General features: G+C 36.4%; 1 pseudogene; it reads right to left on the bottom strand.

Annotated features, from left to right (window-relative positions):
* Window positions 1-7,410: 7,410 nt before the first annotated feature.
* On the bottom strand, window positions 7,411-9,279 carry LOC136164119 (casein kinase II subunit beta pseudogene; annotated as a pseudogene).
* Window positions 9,280-13,500: the final 4,221 nt, after the last annotated feature.

Below are 13,500 nucleotides of genomic sequence, written 5' to 3'. Positions count from 1 at the left end.
TAACTAGCTAACTAATGTAATCACATGGACGGAGGAGCCTGGTAGGCTGCAGTCCGTGGGACACGACTGAGCGACTTCACTTTCACTTTTCACTTTCATGCATTGGAGGAGGAAATGGCAACCCACTCCAGTGTTCTTGCCTGGAGAATCCCAGGGACGGGGGAGCCTGGTGGGCTGCGGTCTGTGGGGTCGCACAGAGTCGGACACGACTGAAGCGACTTAGCAGCAGCAGCAGCAGCAGCAATGTAATTACAAGGATCATTCGAAGAGAGAAACAGGAGGGTCACAGGTAGAGAAGATGACATGAGGACAGAGGCAGAATCAGATCTTCAGAAGCAGAGAGACAGTGGAAAGTGAAACAGTGCTGGATTTGAAGATGAAAAAGAAACCACAATCCAAGGAAAGCTGTGGACCTCCAAACTCTAGCAAAACAGATCAACAGATTTTCTTAGGGACTCTGAAAGGAACCAGTCCTTGTCAGATCATTTTGAACTTATCTACTCCAGAACAGTAAAAATGATCTGTTGATATTTTTACTCTTTTACATCACAAAGTTTATAGCTATGGCTTATAGGAGAAATAGGAACTAACACTGTCATCTTCTAAAATCAGTTTTGTTTTGTTTTTTTTTAATAATCTACGACACTACAGAATACCCTGCAGCTTTTGTAAGCAACAGACAACACATAAGCAGAGAGCCATGGGTATATCTTCCATAAACACAGTGCTGAGTGAACATTAAAATAAGGAACAAGCCTGTAGCTTAATATATATTACAAAATGGTACTACATATTTTGCAATTTTGCATAATTAAAACATCAACCAAGTTGCTTTTGCAGAGAGGATAGAAATGGGAATAAGGAGAGAATGGGCGTAAAAGCAAAACAAATACAACTAATTAAGAGGATATGACTCTACTTTTTGTACTTCCGTTTCAAATAGTTTTAAAAAATTAACAAATATACAGTTAGTCCACTATATTTTAAAATAGGAATTTAAATTCTATCTTTCAAACAATAGATATATGAAGGGACCTGACATTAAATTCAAAACCTAGAAGAAATTATGATTTATTCCAGCAAGCAGAAGCTCATGGAAATTTACCATATTTTATGGATAAGCAGAGTCAATGTAAATTTAGTCTGTATGAAAAAAAATGTCAATTATTCTTCACTAGGCAGTTTTTGATCCTTGTGTTTGTAATGATCACTTTATCCTCTACTCTCTTACATCCTCTCTTTTTCCTTCTAGAAGTGAAGTACATCACTGATCATTTTGTAAAAGTGACAGTGACTCAGTAAGAAAAATTGCTCTTTCATCTTAGTGAAATTTATCTTTTTAAAAAGGAGATTAAGTTGATATCTTGGGTCTAAGAATTATTGACTAATGAATGAACCTGATGACAATTAGACGAGAATCCTCTGAATCCACTTACAGGTAAGTATACACATATTCTATTCAAGAAAGAGTACAGAGAGAATAAAATTCCTCCTGTGTTAGAAAGTATTTCCTGAAGCTCCATGAACAAACATCTCCAGGTAGACAAAAAGAAAAAAATTACCTTGTTTTCATTTCATGAATTTCCAAGCAATGAAAACCTAAAGTTTTATAACCTTGATTGGCACAGAAAATAGGAAAATCCTGGGAGAGCAATGGGTATATTATGCTCAAGATTGAGGCCTCAGTGGAGTCACTGTAACTTCTTCCTACTTTTCACAGAATATGATTGCTTTTTTGAAAAAGTAAATTAATTTTCCAATATAAGCTGTTTTTGTTCTCTGGTGGCGATGATTCTCCTCAAATAAAATGAATCAAATTGCTCATCAACTATGAAAATTCTCTTAAAAACTTTCTGACAAAAAGAGAGGTAAGTTTCAAATATTATCAGTCACTCTTCTGCCCAGAGAAGTGACCTCAAGTATACTTAAAGAATAACTAAAAAAGAAAATCCTTTGGAAATGTTTTTATCAATTTTAAAACTAGATAATGGGTTTCTTTCTTCCTTTGTTTGAACCAGCATTCCTACTGAGCACACTTTTTTTCAATACAGATTCCATTTCTTCACAAATCAAAATTCAACTTCAATAGTTCCTACACTCTTTCTTTGGGGATCAACACTTGATGGTGCTTATACCTAACCTTGAATTATTTTCTAGCGCGTAACCAAATGGCCTTAACAGCTCACTTGAATCTGCATTTCATTTGCATTTGGAACTCCTTCTTTGTTAGTTATAATAAACTATTATATTGCAATTCAAATAGATGTATTCTGTCTAGGCAATGGCCATGAACCATGAGTTTAAGAAAAAGCTCAGAAAATTTTAGTGTACAGGAAGAATGCCTCACAGTCAAAATTATGTAAAACTGACCTTCAATTATTTTTTAGGTGATAAGAGTACCCTAGTAAGACAATTGATTTTAGCAAGGTATATGATTTGAATGATACAAACAAGTTGAGAACTTTAGGCTGTCGACATCTGTTGACAGATCAGAATTTGGAGAATGTTTAGAATTTGCTACATGAAAGATATCATCTCTTGCTTTGCTAGTCACTTTGATCAACTGAATTCAAAAATGTAATAAGCAAAGGAGAGGAAAGCATTATCTTAGAAAACATAAAGATGTATATAATTTTTCTGTGGAACTCTTATTTTATAAAATAAGAAGAATCCTGATTTTTCTCTCTCATCCTTTTAAATCTATTGTTTAGGTTGGTGTTTTCTAATTATACCTAGGTAATTAAACTTTTAACTTATACAATATAATCTTAGTGAATACATTTCCATCTCAAAATATAATAAATCAACTTCATAAATCAACTTCAGTTTTATTTTAAAGTCTGATTTCTTTCCCTTTCTGTAGCTTATCCCCTATGCCATCTGAATTCTGTTTCCATGTCTAGTTTCTGTCTAGTTTCAGAGAAACTCAGAATAAATTTAGAGTCACACTACCGATCTTTACATATCCAAAGACCATGGCCATTTCTTTATCTTTTTTTGATCTTATGTTTCATGCTAAAATTTCAGTGCAGTTACAGTTATTCCCTCAAACAAGGTTTCCAGACCTTCCAAATACTAGGCACCCTTTTCTTTATTTATTCTTTTTTTTTTTTCCTTTTTGGTCATACAGAGTGACATGAGGGATCTTAGTTCCCCAACCAGGGATTGAACCCATACCCCCTGCAGTGGAAGTATGTAGTCTTAACCACTGGATTCCCAGGAAGTCCTGTGCTGTACTTTCTAAAATCTAATGTCTATAATTACTCAGAGGAGGCTGCATCCAGAGTAGAGCTTAAGCAGTCTCTCCAATATCCAGCAACTCCATACTATCTACCCAAGCCTTAGGGCCTCTTCCTGATTCCTTGCATTAGTCTTTAAGACAAAATTGTCGGAAGTTTGTAGAACCCTTTGACAGTCTGCATTATTTCCGTTTCCTTTTAATCTGGCCTATAAATAACATGTTAGCCATACACAGGCCTACCTGATGATCATACCCTGGTCACAGAGAGGCGGACATGACTGAGTGACTCACATTTAAAATAACCATTGTGTTGTAAATACTATAATATGATAAAACATACTCTGTTTGGAAAGAATAAAGATAGGAAGTGGCTAAGAGAAGACTTGGGGGCAGAGGGAAGATATTAATATATGTGCCTGAAATTTCTTCCTCTGCTCTCTGTACAGCATGAAATTTCTTTCCCTCCTTGTCTAACCATGTCCTTGTCTCATTCCTGCCTTGGTCTCAGTTTTAGTGACAAGTCTGCCACCTGCAAACTCGGGTCTGCCCAGTTTTAATAAGGCTGGTATCAGCCTCAAACTGTCGAAACTGGTCAGACTATTTGAGCTCTAAACACCGTATTTTCCAGAGTTCCACAAAGCATTTTTTTTTCTTCCAAGTCTAAAGTGTAGGTTATTGATTTCTCTCCAGTTCCTCACTGGGTCTGAAACCTCACCCTGGCCCTACCCTTAGTGCACTTGCCTGAGCCATGAAATTTTTTCTAGCCTTTGCCAATTTCCTCTTTGCTATTGAAACAAGATCCCACTCCCATATCCTTAAGCACTGGCTAAGACCTAGCTCCAAATCTGATGGATTTTCTGGCTTTTAAGAAACCTCTTGCCTTACCATAACTTTCATCAATTTTAACAGCTGGCTGTTACTAACTCCAAACCATAGTGGCTTAACCCAGCATATTTATTTAGCTCACAATTCCGGGAGTGAACAATTTTAGGCTGGGCTTAGCGTTAAAGCTATTTAGTCTTCAGCTGTTCATCCAAGTATTTCCTCCAAAAGATTGACCTGGGCTTGTTCTAATGGTGAAAGCAGGAATTCAAGGAAGATGAAAGAAGAATTCAAGGCCTTTTGAGAGCTAGACTCTGCTGACACACTGTTACTTCTGTCACACTCTTCGTAGCAAAACAAGCCAGTTCAGATCAATAAGTAGGGAAATTCATGAAAGGAATGACAAAGTTTTATTGAAAATTATGTCACTATATGAAGGACTGAAAAGTTGGGGAATTTTTTTATAGTCAATGTATTACCTACTGCTCAAAAGTATCATGGGGTGACTTTGGATGACTGAATGACTCATTCTGGATGACTTTGGACACTAGTTCTGGTGTAATTCCACCTAAAGTCACAATTGCCCTTTTCGTATACCATATTTGAACTTGTTTCTTCTATTTCTTAGGAAAAAAAAAAAAAACTGCATCATCACTGATTTATCTAACTTTTAAACTTTCGGTCAAACTCACTCCTGGATTTATTGTTTTCCCCAATGTACTTTTTCCTACATATGCTGTTAGCCAACTGTCAAGCAATAATTAAACATGTTTATATTAATATTTGGTGGGTCTTATTTTCTCCTGTGGAACACCACCTTAGGGAAATTGGATCAAAAGTGCTTATAAAAAAACTGAGTCAATCAAGGCAACTATTTACCAGAATGAAGAGCCTCAGTAATTAAAATAGTAGTCTTTCGGCCCATCTTAAAGTATTCTGACATACTGTTCTCCCTACACTAATATCATTTCTGAGGTATATTTGGAAGTTGTCATGTATAAATATTAAAGATCAAGGTGAGGAATCAATAGTGGTTCCTTATCTTTGAGATAGCCAGAAAAATAAATTTCCCTAAGGATATAGAATAGGTTTCATTATTCAAGCAAAATCAAAGATAAAAGAAAAAAGGAGGGGGGCAGCTTTTGTATCTCTGGTGGTTAATTAGTGCACCATCAATAACATAATTAAATGACCACAGACATACTGAGTTGCAACTCTACTTGAGCAACTTTATGTATTAATATAAAATGAAATGAAAATATGTTAACAGTTTTTATTATATTAATAGCTATCATTTTTTTCAGCAATACTTTGAGCATTAATGGGGCTTCCTTGGTGGCTCAGCAGTAAAGAATCTTCCTGTAATGCAGGAGTTAAAGGAGCTGCAGGTTCGATCCTTGGGTCAGGAAGATCCCCTGAAGGAGGGTATAGTAACCCACTCCAGTATACTTGTCTGGAGAATCCCATGAACAGAGGAGCCTGGAGAGCAACAGGCCATAAGAGTCGGACACAGCTGAAGCAATTTAGCATGCATGTTGAGCATTAATGTAATTTTTCTCATTTAATTTTTACCACGTCATGTTGGGATCCTCCCAACCCAGGAAACGAACCCAGGTCTCCCACATTGCAGGTGGATTCTTTACCAGCTGAGCCACCAGGGAAACCCAAGAATACTGGAGTGGGTAGCCTATCCCTTCTCCAGCAGATCTTTCCAATCCAGAAATCTAACTGGGATCTCCTGCATTGCAGGCGGATTCTTTACCAACTGAGCTATCAGGGAAGTACCCTCATGAAATAGATGATACTATAAGTAATTTACATATTAGGAAACTATGATTCTAATAACTAATTTTCCCAAGAGGTATGTAGCTCTTAAATCTGGGAATTTGAAGTGCAGGCTACTTAACCTTTATACCTGTCCTCTTAACCATTGTATTAGAAAGCTAATTTCACATTATATTATAATTCTGGTTTCACAGGAGCTATGAAAAAGTGAACGTCTTTTCATATTGATTCTTTTCTTGCTTGAACTGAATCTCCTATGAGATTCCAAAGTTTCTGGAAAGTGAGCAACTTGCAGGGAGACCAGTTTTACATTGTATGAAAAGCTATATGCTTACTTACCATGTACGTACCACCATGTGAAAATGAATATGGACATATACACACATACATGAATTAAGAATGAAATTTCCAGTCTGGTTTCTCCTTAGGTATAGCCATTCTAGGATAAGTAAATTTTTCTAGTGCTATTTATAATTTTTAAGGCTTTTAATAAATTATATTTTTAAAAAAATAAGTATTTATATCAAGATAATCACAGTGATTTAAAAATCAAATAAAGAAATTTCAGTTTAATATGAAAAATACTAGTTATTCAGAGTTCTGTTTTTAATCTTAAAAACATACCAATTAAAAAGAGCAATGATGAAAGGCCACAACCTAGAAACAACCATGGGTTAAACTACTGCATCATATGACATCCTTTTAATTAACACACTAAAGTACTGAATGAACTGGTAATGGGAACATACAGGTGGTGACATTTCAGGGATAAGTCCTAATCTAAGGGATTAATTAGCATTTATTCAAGTACATAATAATGGAGTTTTAAAGGAAAATGGATCCACTGGGCTTGTTTACTCCCTTTTTAACATATAGAGGGCATTTCAATTAACTCTATTGCTTTTAGTGCACTTCCCAGGTGCTAGACGTAACATTTTAGTGTCTGAACATAAGATATGAAAAACCAGTGTATTTTCTTCATGTTTTTTGTTTTTTCCATTCCTTTTAAAAAATAACCATAATCTTATTTATTTTTAGCAAGTAAGAAATTAAGTGTGTATTAAAATATGCACAGTATATACTCATTCAAATCCTTTCCCTGGAGACAACTATTGTTAATGGATTCTGAAGATGATTTTAGAACCATTCTTTGTGTCTGTAAGATAAACAATGTATACAATTTTCTTTTAATTTTTAAGCAAGTGATAAATTTTAAATGATTTATTCTGCATGCTGATTTTTATGCTCAGTGATGCATAAAAAGGATATTGTTCCACATCACTATGAAAAGCTTCTTTGTTCATTTAGTTGGTTGTGTAATATTCCATTGCATGGATGGAAATAACCACACTCTTCATTTAACTACTTTATTGATAGGCCTTTTGGTTGTTTCTGATCTTGTTTTTGCCTTTTGTTGCACTTTATTTTATGTTCCCACCACAATAATGGCAAATTTATTTATTTATTTATTTTTCAATAATGGCTAATTTAAACATAAACCATAGAGGGATCCTGAAAAGGTGGCAGCAAAGGAATGAATGTGTCAAAGACTGAGGGTCAGGTCAGGTGAGGAACCAGTGAACCGTCTTAACAGGGCTCTTGAAGTTGCTGGTGGCTTGGAGTTGCTGCTGGTAGACCGCTGGATGGATCTTGAAACCATAGAGCCTGGACACAATCTGGTTGGTGGGCCTCTTTGTCCAGTATTTGGGTGTACCGTGAAGAGCATGTGAGGGAAACCAGTGCCAAAGTAGATGCCATCCACGTTTTGGTGCCTCAGTGACTTATGTGTGTGCACATCCAAGCATTTGAGGCAGTAGAGCTTCACCATGGCCTCACTTGGGATGTCTGAAAGGCCACTGGGAAGCATGGGTTGGTTTCCACAGTACACACGGGCTCAGTAGCCAAAGTCTTCCTGTTGGTACTCTTCCAACATCTGATGAGGGTATATTGTTATTCAGTCACTAAGTTGTGTCCAACTCTTTGTGACCCCATGGATTGCAGCATACCAGGCTTCTCTGTCCTTCACTATTTCCTAGACTTTGCTCAAATTCATGTCCATTGAGTCAGTGATGCTATCTAACAATTTCATCCTTTGTTGCTGCCTTCTCCTTTTGCCTTCAATTTTTCCTAACATCAGGGTCTTTTCCAATGATTCAGCTCTGCGCATCGGGTAGCCATAGTATTGGAGTTTCAGCTTCAGCATCTGTCCTTCCAATGAATAGTCAGGGTTGGCTCCCTTTAGGATTGACTGGTTTGCTCTCCAAGGGACTCTCAAGAGTCTTCTCTAGCACCACAACTCAAAAGCATCAATTCTTCCTCAGTGCTCAGCCTTCTTTCTGGTCCAGCTCTCACACCCATACATGACTACTGGAAAAACCACAGTTTTGACTATAAAGACCTTTCTTGGCAAAGTGATGTCTGTTTCTTAATACACTGTCTAGGTTTGAAATAGCTTTCTTTCCAAGGAGCAAGTGTCTTTTAATTTTGCAGTGATTTGGGGGTTCAAGAAAATAAAGTCTGTCATTGCACTTTTGTCCCCTTCCATTTGCCATGAAGTGATGAGACAAGATGCCATGATTTTAGTTTTTTGAATGCTAAGTTTTAAGCTAGATTTTTCACTCTTCTCTTTCACCCTTAAGAGGCTCTTTAGTTCCTCTTCACTTTCTGCCATTAGAGTGGTATCATCTGCATATTTAAGGTTTTTGATATTTCACCTGGCCATCTTGATTTCAGCTTGAGTCATCCAGCCCAGCATTTTGCATGAAGTACTCTGCATAGAAGTTAAATAAGCAGGGTGACAATATATAGCCTTGACATACTCCTTTCCCAATTTTGAACCAAACCATTGTTCCATGTCCAGTTCTAATTGTTGCTTCTTGACCTGCATACAGGTTTATCAGGAGACAGATAAGGTGGTCTGTATTCCCATCTCTTGAAGAATTTTTTACAGTTTGTTGTGATCCACATGGTTAAAGACTAGCATAATCAACAAGGCAGAAATAGATTTTTTTTTTTCTGGAATTCCCTTACTTTCTCCATAATCCAACAAATGTTGTCAATTTAATCTCCTGTTCCTCTGCCTTTTCTAACCTCAGCTTTTATATCTAGAAGTTCTCAGTTCATGTACTGCTGAAGCCTAGCTTGAAGGATTTCAAACATAAAGTGAGGATATAGCAGGTGTGGGTCCATCTGTAAAGCATTTCGGCTACCTACTCAATCAGGTCATTCTTGTTGGTATTGTCTTCCAACTACATAACCAGCCCCAGGTTCAAGATCATATGTAGTCTATAGTGAGGCACCTTCTCATTGAGTCCAGTGACACTGAATTTATCTTTGATGTAGTCTTCATCCACTAAACGGAAGAATTCATTGCCAAGGAGCCCACAGAACCAGGAAATCCAGGACACCTCCTCTGAGCTGTTGGTGTTCATGTCAGTTGTCTGGTCAGGAGCTGGGACCAGGGAGCCTGGGGGTGGGCTGGAGGAGGGGGCAGAAGGAAAGGAAGTTTCTGCTTCCAAGGAACCATGGCGATAGCTACAACACAGCCTGCAGACCCAACCGCAGTTTCTAATCTTTTTTATATTACAAACAATTATAACCCAGGATCTCACCTGCATGTTTTAAGTCTACTGCATTGGGAGGCAGCTTCTTTACCACTAGCACCACCTGGGAAGCCCTTTATTACAAACAATACATCAACAAAAAAACCTCATAGGAGTCATTCTCAAACATACAAGTGTACTCATGGGACAAATACCTAGAGGTGGAATTGCTTTACAAAAGGAGACTTGTTTGTAATTCCTGCTGCCATTAATCAAAGTACAGTCCTACCAGTTTTTACCCATTTATACTGTTACCAGCAAGTAATAGAATGCGTCTCTGTATGCCCTTTTAAACAAAGTTATCAAACTTTGAGGATTTTATAAATTTGTTGACTAGAAATTTTATAACAGTGTTGTCCTAATATAAATTAATCTTATTATGTGTGCACTGAGCATCTCTTTATATACTTAATTGTATCCTTCTTTTTTGTTTTATTTTGCTAGTCTTGTCCCAAACTTTTTGATTGGAAATTTACCTTCTTTATTTATATTTATTTGTTAATATTTTAAGGGCATTAAAATATTTCTAAATATAAATAAGTTTCTTCTGATCATCACATTGACTCTGTCCCTAGAATTCTTTATTATTATCATTATTTTCTCACTTTTAAATTTTTTATCTCATTACTTTCCCACGCATGGAACAGGGATTTTGTATCTGAATTTGTAAAAATTTATAGTTTTACAATGTTGACATTAGGTGACATATGATTTCTACATTTAGAGAATGTATAGAAGTTTTAGGGTGATAACATGTTAGTTTGGGCACCTATGAGAATATTATGTATTCTTTATTCTTAGAATTTAAAATTCAACCTACATCCATTATGTAGCCCTTGGTAACCAAGGTGCATCTATTAGATATACCTTATTTTACTTGCAAAATGTATACTGTTAGTTGTGTTTTATACACTAGAGGTATCAGGGATTAAGGGTAGTGAGCATCCCACTACAGAGACTGGCTTTGTATTTTTCTATGTAGTATTTAATCTCAGTATGGACTTAGGGATTCTTACTATATACAAAGTATTCTAACTCATTACTGTTCTTAATTATTTTTATGTTCATATTGCTCCATATCTGGGAACTCCTTCAACCTGGACCTTGTATCTTGGGACTTCATCTCCTTCAGTGAAAACACATAAATCCATCTTTTTTTTTTTAGCACCTCCTCACTACTCACTTTATTATACAAGAAGTTTCAGGTTCAGACTCTACTTTTCTTTCTCCAGCATTAGAATCAGCTATTTCTCCAAGGTATCCTATCTCCTTTTAGTGGGGAAAAGTAATTAAAAACCAGGGTATGGATGCTCTGCATTCTCCTTGCTCCTCCTCATGCATCATTGTTTCTAGACCCTTTCAGTGGATGTATATTTATAGATATACATGTCTATATAAGCAATTTTTCTAGGGAAAGAGTGGAAATAGAAAGTATTAGAATTGAAAACTAATCCTGTTCTTTTTCAAAGGCTCGGCTGTCAACTTGTTTCTCCATTTATTTAATAAGCATTTACTTTTTATTTATACTTTTTAATAAATTTAATTTATTCAAACTGAAAAAGAAACCCACAGTATATCCATTTCTTCCACTCCCTCCAGCCCTCAGCTTTGGCTACCACCAGTCTGTTCTTTGTATCTATTATCTCAAATGGTGAAAGTACAGTAGATATATTGGTTTAAGTAAAATACTTTATTTATATTGATTTTTCCTGTTTATTTTTACTTCTATTAATGTGGCTACTATAAAATTTAAAATTGCATATGCGGTCCACATACATCTAATAAACAGTGATACACTACAGGGTAAAAGCATGAGGACCCAGAAAACAAAATCTGCTAGAGAACACAGCCCACAAACTTCTCTTGCTTGTCTGTGCAATGTTTAAACAAATTTAATTGTAGAAAAAATTTTTATACATAGCAAATATACATTTTATATTGTAATTTTGGAAATATTGATACCTGGCTTCTTTAGAAAAAATAGAAAATATGGTAAAAACGTGTTCATAAATTCACTTTGCGTGGCAAAAGTTTAGAACTGACAGTGGCTAGGTCACTAGCCTCATTTAGAGATCTTCATTTTGCATAGCCCAATTGCCAAAAAAAAAAAATTAAATCACTCTACCAGACCTCTGAAGACATTCATGTTTGAAATCCTTGAGGCATATGACAAGATGATGTAAAAGAAGTAAGGATTTTATCCACTAAATTGGTTCTGGCAAATGTTCTCTACATTGGGTCGTTTCCATTTTTCTAGCTACAAAAATTGATCAGCATTTTATAAGGTAAAATTCCACTGAGCATTTTAACAACTGCTCATAAATTGGGCAACAAAACCAGAACAAAGCAACATCTTGTGTTGTGGTACAGAAAATTCCAATTATATTTAATGTAGAGTCTACTCCTTTAAATATGAAGAACCTCCCAGGTCTTCTCTGCACTATTGGCCTATATGACAGGCTTTAATTAGCACAGATTTTTCACGTTCATGGATAGATTAGAAATTTAGAAGTACTTAATGGAAAAGGTCTTTTACCTTGACCAGTCTGAAATTGCAGTTAGAGGACATTTGCTTGCTCTAAAGGCTGACTGCATACAAATACATGAATATTAACACATGCATACAAAAATGAGGTTTTAGGATTTTTACCAAAGGAATATTTATTTTGATCCACTGTTAATACCCTTGAAAATGTGAGTGGCACCTCTGTGTAATAACTATGAATTAAATATAACTAGATTGTTTGGCATCCATTCAGGCATCATAGCTTTACTTTTGCCTGCTGAATTAAAGAAAATGAGGCTAAAAAAATGATCTTATTCATCTTCTACTCTAGCTTGCTCCACATTTGTAATTTCCAGATGTTAAAAAAACAAAAAAACAAAAAAAACAAACAAAAAAAAACCAGAAACCACAATGAAATAGAACTGGGAGACCAGAAGGGGGAGCTCCCATCCTCTGAGATGATAGCAGAGTCCAGCAGGAAGAAAGGCCTCTCTTCTTTCCTGGAAAGGATTCAGCCAATGAAAAGCCATGAACTCTTGCTTATTTTAACTCTCCCGACTTCCTTCCCTATCTATAAAAGTATTCTCCTTCCCTTGCTCTGAGACTTGCACATTGCTCACCAGGGTTGCAGATTCAGACCTCCAATTTTCTGTAACTCTTGAGTAAACCCATCCTTGCTGGAGAAATATCTGGCATTCTATTAGTTTCAGGTCAACATTTTGGTGGCCTGTAAGGGGACCAGAGAAGATTCCCAAAGATTCCAGGGCTGGTGAGCAAATAGATCCAGTATTCCAAAATTGAACGCATTGTCACTCACTGATTTTCTCATCAACCTTGAAGGTGAAGGTTGATCTTTCTTCTGAATCTGACATCATGCCCTCTTTTTGCTCTGAAGCTCTTCAGGCTTCATTTGTTGTTGTTCAGTTATATCTGACTATTTGTGATCCCATGGACTGCAGCATGCCAGGCTTCCTTGTCCTTCACCATATCCCGGAGTTTGCTCAAACTCATGTCCATTGAGTCAGTGATGCCAACCAACCATCTCATCCTCTGTCGTCCCCTTCTCCTATCTTCAATCTTCCCCAGCATCAGGGTCTTTTCCAATGAGTCGGCTCTTCACATCAGGTGGAACAAAGTGTTAGAACTTCAGCTTCAGCATCAGTCCTTCCAATGTATATTCAGGGTTGATTTCCTTCAGGATTGGCTTCATTTGGGGTCTATCTAAAGTTTTCGTCTTTCTGTTTAAGGCCTTGATTTGTATTTGAGTACTTGTTTGGCACTTTTGTCTTGCTTGATATCAGGCTACTTAACTGATAGCCTTTAGCCTATTCCCTTCAGAAAATGGGCTGCTTCTTTTAAAGTTGGCTAGCTTTTGTCATATTCCTTCAGGAACAGGGGTTGTTTCTATGAAATAGTACTCAATTTATCAGCCTTATCCTCCTCCTGTTTTTAATAGTCTTTTTAAACTCTTTTTTTTTTTTCTTTTAATTTGTTCTTTTGGCCACACCACCACAAGGCATGTGGAAGCTTAGTCCCCTGACCAA

Source organism: Muntiacus reevesi, chromosome 3, assembly GCF_963930625.1.
Source record: "Muntiacus reevesi chromosome 3, mMunRee1.1, whole genome shotgun sequence".
Classification (NCBI taxonomy): Eukaryota; Metazoa; Chordata; class Mammalia; order Artiodactyla; family Cervidae; genus Muntiacus; species Muntiacus reevesi.
Note: the sequence above shows the minus strand (reverse complement) of the source record. Positions and strands in the feature narration are given on the sequence as shown.